This window comes from Arachis duranensis, chromosome 4 (assembly GCF_000817695.3).
Source record: "Arachis duranensis cultivar V14167 chromosome 4, aradu.V14167.gnm2.J7QH, whole genome shotgun sequence".
In the NCBI taxonomy this organism is placed as follows: domain Eukaryota; kingdom Viridiplantae; phylum Streptophyta; class Magnoliopsida; order Fabales; family Fabaceae; genus Arachis; species Arachis duranensis.
This window is the reverse complement of record NC_029775.3, coordinates 26,711,919-26,720,518: the sequence shown is the minus strand read 5'-3', so window position 1 is coordinate 26,720,518 and position 8,600 is coordinate 26,711,919.

The following is an 8,600-nucleotide window of genomic DNA, read 5'->3' as shown; positions in this document are numbered from 1 at the left end:
TATTTGCTCTCTTTCAAATTAATTGTTTATTTTTAGTTAAAAATATTTCTAATATTATTTTTTTTCTCTCCAATAATCTCTAACATTTTTTTCTAATTAAAATGATATAGTAGATAAAAATTAATTAATAACTTCTTAAAATTAAGAAAATAACAGTTAATTCATAATAAAAATAAATATTAAAAGAAATATATAATTTAAAAAGGAATTAATGAATAATGTTTTTACTCGTTATGTAAATTCTCTTTCTCTTTCAGATATAAATATAAAAAGATAGAACACAAGAATCCACATTTCTTAGTAGACAATAAATATAAGAACCTCTTGAAGAGTGATAGTGAATTCCTCACTCCTCAAAAAGCATGGCCAACCACTTCTCACAATACACCGTTCTCCTTCTCCTCATTACATCAAGTAAGTTTAACCCTGATCCTTCTCTATCTTCCAAGAAGTGTATGTATGTGTATGTTTCTCATTATTTTGGTAGAATCACATATATTCTATTTGAATTTCAGAAAATTTATAGATAGTATTATACTCAGCTTCAATATTATTAAAGAAATTATTTGCCTCTTATTTTTTTATATAATTAAAAAAATGTTAAAAAAAATTTTAGTATAAAAACTAAAAACTCATGTTTTTGTTTATAATTAAAATGTCTCACTTTGGCATTTATTTTTTTTAACTATTTATTTATTCATTTGAGTATAACTTTTCAAAAGTGACAAATATTTGAATCTAAGACGGTAAAAAAAGTAGAAAGGTATAATTTAAAAAATTTCTGTTTTATTGAAAAAAATAATTAGTGACATATGTAATATAATTTATACTTAACTAGTGTATGCATCTGTATGATGCACAGAAAATATTTATTTTTTTAAATTTATGTTTGAAATATATTTTTTAACAAAATTTATATGAATATATTTAAATTATATAAAATAGTTTTATTTTTTATTATTTATACAAATACCAAACAAAGGTATAAAATAAAAAAATTCATAATGATAATAATAGTAATATATTAATTTTGTTTCTTTAACGTCTTATACGTGTTACAAAAATTTATTTGATTATAGCAATTCAACTCATATATATATGTTCTATTTAATAATTATTCTATCCTATTTTTTTATATTATTTGTAGTCCTAATGATGAGTTATTCTATTTGATATTTTGTATAAAATAAATTTTAAAAATATTTAATATTATTATAAATATTTTTTTGTAATAGTTTTATGTTTCCAAAATATCCATGTGTAAGTAGAGAAAAAATAAAGACCATAAAAATAAAATTATATCCAATACCTCAGAAAATAAAATATTAAAATAACTATCTAAAATAAACTAATAATAAGATTAACATATTTATCTTTTAAGGTGAATCTATGTATTTAATTACTTTTAAGAATAATTTAAAAAACTTTTAAGATTAATTTAAAAATTATTAATTAATAACATAATAATTTAATTTTTTAATTTTAATAACAAATAATTATGTATGATTGTAACATAATTTATATTTAGTATAATTAGTAATAAATTAAAACATTATATTTCTTCTAATAATATATTCAAATATATTCCTACCATTAATTGATGATTTAAAGTATTGTTATATGTATTATTTTAACTAATAATATATAAATATTTTTTTACTCATAATATATATATATATGTTCCTTCTATAAGTATAATGCTTTTAAGATTAGTAAAGAAATTATTAATTAATAATATAATAAAAATTATTAAAATAAAATCATATCCAATATATCAGAAAACAAAATCTTGAAATAACTACTTCAAATAAACTAATCACATAATTTTTAACCATAAAAAATTTTAAATATTATTTTATTCTCAAAATTTATATTTAATAGACTGACCTATTTACTCCTTAATTATAGTCTAAACATTTAATTATAATATTTTTAAAATTAGAAAATAAATTATTAATTAATAATATGATAATTTAATTCTCTAATTTAAAAATAAATAATTTTATACAATTATAGTATAATTTGTATAATTTATAGTTAGTATAATTAGTAACAAATTAGAATATTATTTTTTCCTAATAATATGATCATAATTCATATAGATTGTTACCATTAATTAATTTAAAACATTAATACATCGATTTTAACTTTAATAATATATAAATATTATGTTTCTTATAATCATATGTTAATATCCGTGTTGTTTACGTAAAAGTAACACCCTAATATTCAAATCCTTATGTTCGAGTTATAAGTCAATGATAATAAGGTGGTATGACTCTTAAGGAAAATTTTTTTTTATACATAATCATAAGTATAATTGAAAGGAGTATTTATCGAGAAGTCTAAAAAGGAGTAAAAATAAAATCGTGAAGTCGTAACACTCACGTATCGACAAAAAGTAGGTAAAGCATGAACTGAGATGATATAAAGATAATGCCATTGAGAAGAATAAAATAAAACAAAATATAGATTGGTAATATAAATAATTAGTCACTAGTCACGTCCCGCGAAGTTTAAGCCGGCTAGAGTACAGTATAAAAGCAGTTTGACAACCATATCTCCTAATCTCTCCCAAAACATGCACAAGGGCCTCTATAGGCAAGTTCAAAAGAGTTCAATACATAATATTGGCTTTTCAAAATAAAGGTGGAGAGATTTTAAGCAAAAACATAAAGTAGAGAATATAAAGATCTTCGCCGTCTCTCAGATGAACCATAACTAACCCACTTCTGAGTATGTGGACCTGTATCTGAAAAACAAGAGATATATACGGAATGAGAACCCCGACCCATGGGTTCTCAGTACGGTAAAAGTGCCAAATAAATACAATACATTGTAATAAAAACTCACTAAGCATCCTAAACTTCCTTTCATCAAATATTCATCCTATGTTCTCGCTAATCCATAAATAGGCAACTGTCATAAGGGAATGCTAAATGTAATACATCTTCCTCATGCTTCCTAACTTTCTAACTCTCCAATGAATCAGAATCAGAATCATAAACAAAACCATCACCAGTTATTCTGTCTCAATAATTCTATATCAATACTTCATATCCTCACCTAGAGCAAGTGAAATCACTTCACTACCTTTCTACCCAAGGAGCTCAAATTATCTCATTTTCTACCTGGAGCAGTGAAATCACTACACTGCATTTACCTAGGAGACTTAAAATTACCTCATTCAATAATCAACATTTTAAATTAATCATATCATTACTCCATTTCAACAAGAACAGCCCTCAGTGTCAAGCGACACCAGCATGAGAGATCTCTTAGTTGTACAAACACAAGCAATACAGGCAAGTAATACACAATAAGGTACAAGTAGAACAAGTAGTACATAATCAGGTAACATAGCATATATGATATAGTAATCCAAAACAAATAGACAAACACAAACAATTCAAACATATGCAAATGATGTATACTTGCCCTATGGTTGATGATATCATCTGTCGGTTATATAGCCAACCCGACATGTCCTGGTAGTTAACCATGGACAAAAACACCCATGCGGAGCAAGTGGGCTTGAGCTACAACCCCTTTACTACTACCTGCTTAACTCAAAGCCAGTGGAATAACCACTACTGCGACTACTACCCAGGTGGGTGTTTAAAAGCTCAACATAGAGAGAGTGGAATCACCACTACTGCCGCTACTACCCAGGCGTCACAATCTCTGACCTGGAGCAAGTGGGACGAACCATAATCCTTGCTACTGTTCAGGACCTCAAAACATACATTCATTCAGTTTAAAATCAATCATCATTGTTATCAAATCTCAAATATTAATCTGGAGCAAGCGAAACGAATCACAACCCTTGCTAGTACCTAGGTATCACAAATACACATTCATTCATAATCACTTTTCATTATTATGAATTCTCAAACAATGACCTGGAGCAAGTGGGATGAACCACGACCCTTGCTACTACCCAGGTATCATAGACTAACATTCATTCAAAATCCCATAATTAAACTCATTTATCATAATTCTCCTTTCCCATCTTATACTCGGAGCAAGTGGACAACGCTACTGCCTACTACTCGGGGTCACACGTCACATTCATTTTTAAATCATCATTTCTACACTTCCTCAATCACATTTCATTACTCCAAGTCTTTCTTCATCAACAAGTTAGCATAATTCCTAGTTTCTTCTCATTACTAGGCATACTATAAAAATTTAGGACCTAAAGGATGAAAAAGGAGGCTTAGAAGTCTAAAATTCGACTTTAAAAACTCAAAAATCAATTTTTGCTGAAAACGGGGTCATGCGTGCGAGTCGCCCACGCGCACGCGTGAAAAGCAGAGAGGTAGGGTGATGCGTGCGTGTCAGCTGCCCGTACGCATGGATGCGTTTTGTCCTCCTCTCACAAAATCAGCACGCTACCATCACAACTCTCTGGAATTTATACCACGCACTGGCATCAATACAGCGACGTGAATGCGTTGGCCAGGTGCACGGGTGATAGAGTAAAAGTCGTGAGTTACGCGTGCGCATCGGCCATGCGTGCGCGTCGGAGTACGTTTTACCAAAAATTTTACTAAGTTTAAAAAGCTGCAGAATTTCATTTTCCAATCTCAAACTTTCGCCACACATAACTTCTTCTACAAAATTCCATTTTCAACCTTTTCTGAACCATTGGAAAGATCGTTGAATGAGCTTTCATAAAAATCCAGTTTTGAAGAATTCCTATCTTCGAGGACTGAGTTACGAGCTGTTGAAGTTGGTCAAAAATCAGTTTTTACCCAAAAATAGAAATCACCAATTATTCCAATGTTCACAAGCTAAATTCATTTCCACTCATCCAAATGACCACAACCCAACCACATTCACATAATTACACTCAACCAAAACCAAACCTACCTCATCTACACAGTTCAATTCAATTTCGTCACCTTCCACTCCTAAATTCCTAATTTCTTATTATTCCACATTCCTCCCATTTGTTCACACACTCAATATTCAATATCCATTCCATCTCATATGACATCACACAATACACATATCACTTACCTTCCTTACCTCTTTCTGGCTTTCGGTCCAAGATTCACGGCCTTCGGCCTAAATTCACAATTTAAATGCATATTTCACAAACCAATATTCATGATCTAATTCATCAAATTCTCAACACACCAAACATATAAATTCACACAATTCTCAACCCAATCATTAGTTTACATTACATATCAACTATATATATTAGTTATCAATAATTTACACAATCCAAACTTAATTCTGGGGGCATCTAGCCTAGAAATTCTCATTATACCACACGGTACTTAAATGAAATTTAAACCGTACCTTAATGACGGTAGTTTACACCCAAATTTGAATTCTCTTCTCCAAGGCCCACAAGCTTAAACCTCCACACCAAAATTTTACAAGCAAATTGAATCTTCCTATTGTGCACAAAAATCACCAAATACACTAACATAACCAATTTCACATATATACATTAACCTAGGGTTCAGAAAATTTGATAGACCATAAGGTTTGAGCACTTCTTACCTTACCTCATATGAAATAGGGATAGAACCCACTCAGAATTCATGTTAGAGTACCTCTAAATAACCAAAATCACAAAATCACTCATCACCCATAACCAATCACGTTTTCAGAGGGAAAAATCGAAACTGGGCAAGGAAAACAAAATACTCACCAAAATACCTAGATAGAATTGAAGAGAGTGGGAAGAGCGACGCACGACTGCAAACGACTCACCAATTGGAGCTCCGTAGCTCAAGTTATGGTGATTTGAAGTTGATGGTGGCTAGGGTTTGATTTCTCCACTCTCTTCTCTCTTCACCACCGAACCTCCCTCTCAAAATGGGGGGAAAATAATTTGTTTTGTGCTGAAATGAGTCTTTATATAGTGTGGGCTTGGGTCCATTTAGGCCCGATTCACTTGGTTTAACCCATTAGCCTAATTTTAGGCCAAAACCTTTAATATTAGAATTTTAAATCGTATTTTAAATATTTCTATCTTCCCAAATTATAAATTATTATTTCTTAACCTTGTTCACTCCTAATTAGTTTCCTCGGCCGTAGTACCGGACAGATCTCAACCTATACTGCCGGTCAAATTTTCACTGCGCAGTTTTACGCAAAAAACTATGTTTTCTGAATTAGAAAAAATCACTGAATCCAAATATCATATTTAAATTATCAAATTCTGGTTACTAAATTTTCTAACCATATTTGCTCCTATTTAATTTATTATTTAATTAATTACAGTTTAATTGAATTTTATAATAAGTATAATACTTTTAAAATTAGGAAAGAAATTAATTACTGATATAATAGAAGAAAATAAAAATAAAATCATATCTAATACTTTAGAAAATAAAGTCTCAAAATAACTTACCTAAAACAAACTAATTAATCATGGCATTTTTAACAATAAAAAAATTTAAAAATATTATTTTATTTTCAAAATTCAATTTGAAAATTATATTTAATAGACTAATATAATTATCCCTTAATTAGAATATATGCATTTAACTATAATACTTTTAAAATTAAAAAATAAATTATTAGTTAATGATATAATAATTTAAACAATAGAGTATATGCATTTATTATTATTGACAAAGAAATATTATTATTATTTTAAATAATTTAATTTTTAATTTTTGATAGATTAAAAGTATATCAAAATTATACGAGACGTTATGATATTAGCAGCATTTTTTACTAAATTACTTGGATATATTACTGAAAAAATAAAATCATAAATAGTAAAAAATAAAATTAATAAATTAAATATGACATATCTAAATTAAATAGAATTAACTAATAAAGTGAGATTAACTTTTAAATTCTTTTAAAATTAACTAATCAAATCTTATTATTAGAATTAAGTTATTTAAATAATATCTATGGTATTCAATTCTATAACTTATATGCATATATATTAGAATCATTTTCTTAATGACAACTAATAAAAATAGTTTGATCAAATTGAATATATAAAATTCATACAAATTCATCCTATTGTTAAATAAGCTCTATCATCAGTTATCCATATAATACGAAAGGCAAGAATAACCACATTTAGCTCAATGATAAATTTAGCTTTCCTATGAAACATAACTTCATCCACATTCTATTAGGTTGCTTATAGTATATAAGAAGATCCAACCATCTTTTACTAAAATAAAGTTCACTTTCTCTACTATGTTAAACTCTTATATCCATATAATTAGCACCTAAATTAACGAAACAACTTGGAAATGAAACATGGTGTATGCAAGGTATTGTAATGATTGTGATAAAAGACAATTCTTATGTAAGGACAAAAGGAAATAAATTGAGTAAAAAAATTATTATATAATTAAAATAATACAAATAAGGTTTGCTTCATAAAAGAATGACAAAATTTTAATTTATGCCTTAAAAAGATCAATTTTAATTAAAAAAAAAACAAAAAATCCATTATTATTGTATGAAATAGTTAAGAAAAAAAATTAAAAAACAAAACAAAACTTTGGTTCTAGAATTTACATTTATGAATAATAAATGAAACATTTTATATATAGTACTCAGAGATAATATTAATAAATATAATTATTTAAAATTAATACTTTTTAAAAATAAGAAATAGAAAAAAGAGGTAAGCATACTAATATCATTAGAATATACCATATTAGTATGTTTGACGCCAACATAAATATCATATAATTAAATATTAATTATGTATAATTGACAATTAGTATAATTATTTATTAAATGTTGATTTTCATATAATTATAAATAATATACTTTCTTAAAATAACTTAAGAAGAGAGAGGTATGTATATTAATGGCAGAATGTGCCACGTTAGCATGTTTGTTGCTAATTTTAGTGTCAAAACATAATTCATTATAGAAAAATACAATGATTTTATCAGCAGGAGATTGAGTTATATTTTTAAGGATTGGTTATTTTAATTATTCAATTTAAACTTAAATAATATCAATCACTGTATTGCATAAATAGGTTAAGAATAACAGAAAGAATAAAAATTTACCAAAACATACTTCATGTACAGCGTGACATAAGAGTTCATTCCATTTTTAACTTTTTCTGATATATATATTTGTTGTTGGGTGACGTATTTGTTCACTAGTAACTGGTGTATAACTACAATTTCTAGCTATACCCATGATATTGTTCACTGGAAATTGAATATGAACAACCATCTAATACTAAAAGTTCCAAATTTTGAAGCACATGAACATTGACATGTATTACATATATACATACTACATAGGTGCTCTTATGATGACGGTGGCAAGTAGTGAAGTGTGTAACAAAGATGGTGGTATTGAGGATAATTGCTCATCATTGCAGCAGAAAAGATGTGAAGATAAGTTGCGTATGCCAAGAGGAGGGTGTGATAAACAATGGTGTACCAATGCTTGTGCTCTTAAGCACCTTGGCCAGGGAGCTACCGGAAAATGCCTTGGTTTCTTTAGGCGTCCAACGGCTATCTGCATTTGCACCTTCAACTGTTTATGACGGTGCACGGTGTGTTGCTCAAAAGCTTACATGAACTACAAACTAATGTATTAGTTTGATCACTTTTAAATTAGACAAATTAAAGTTT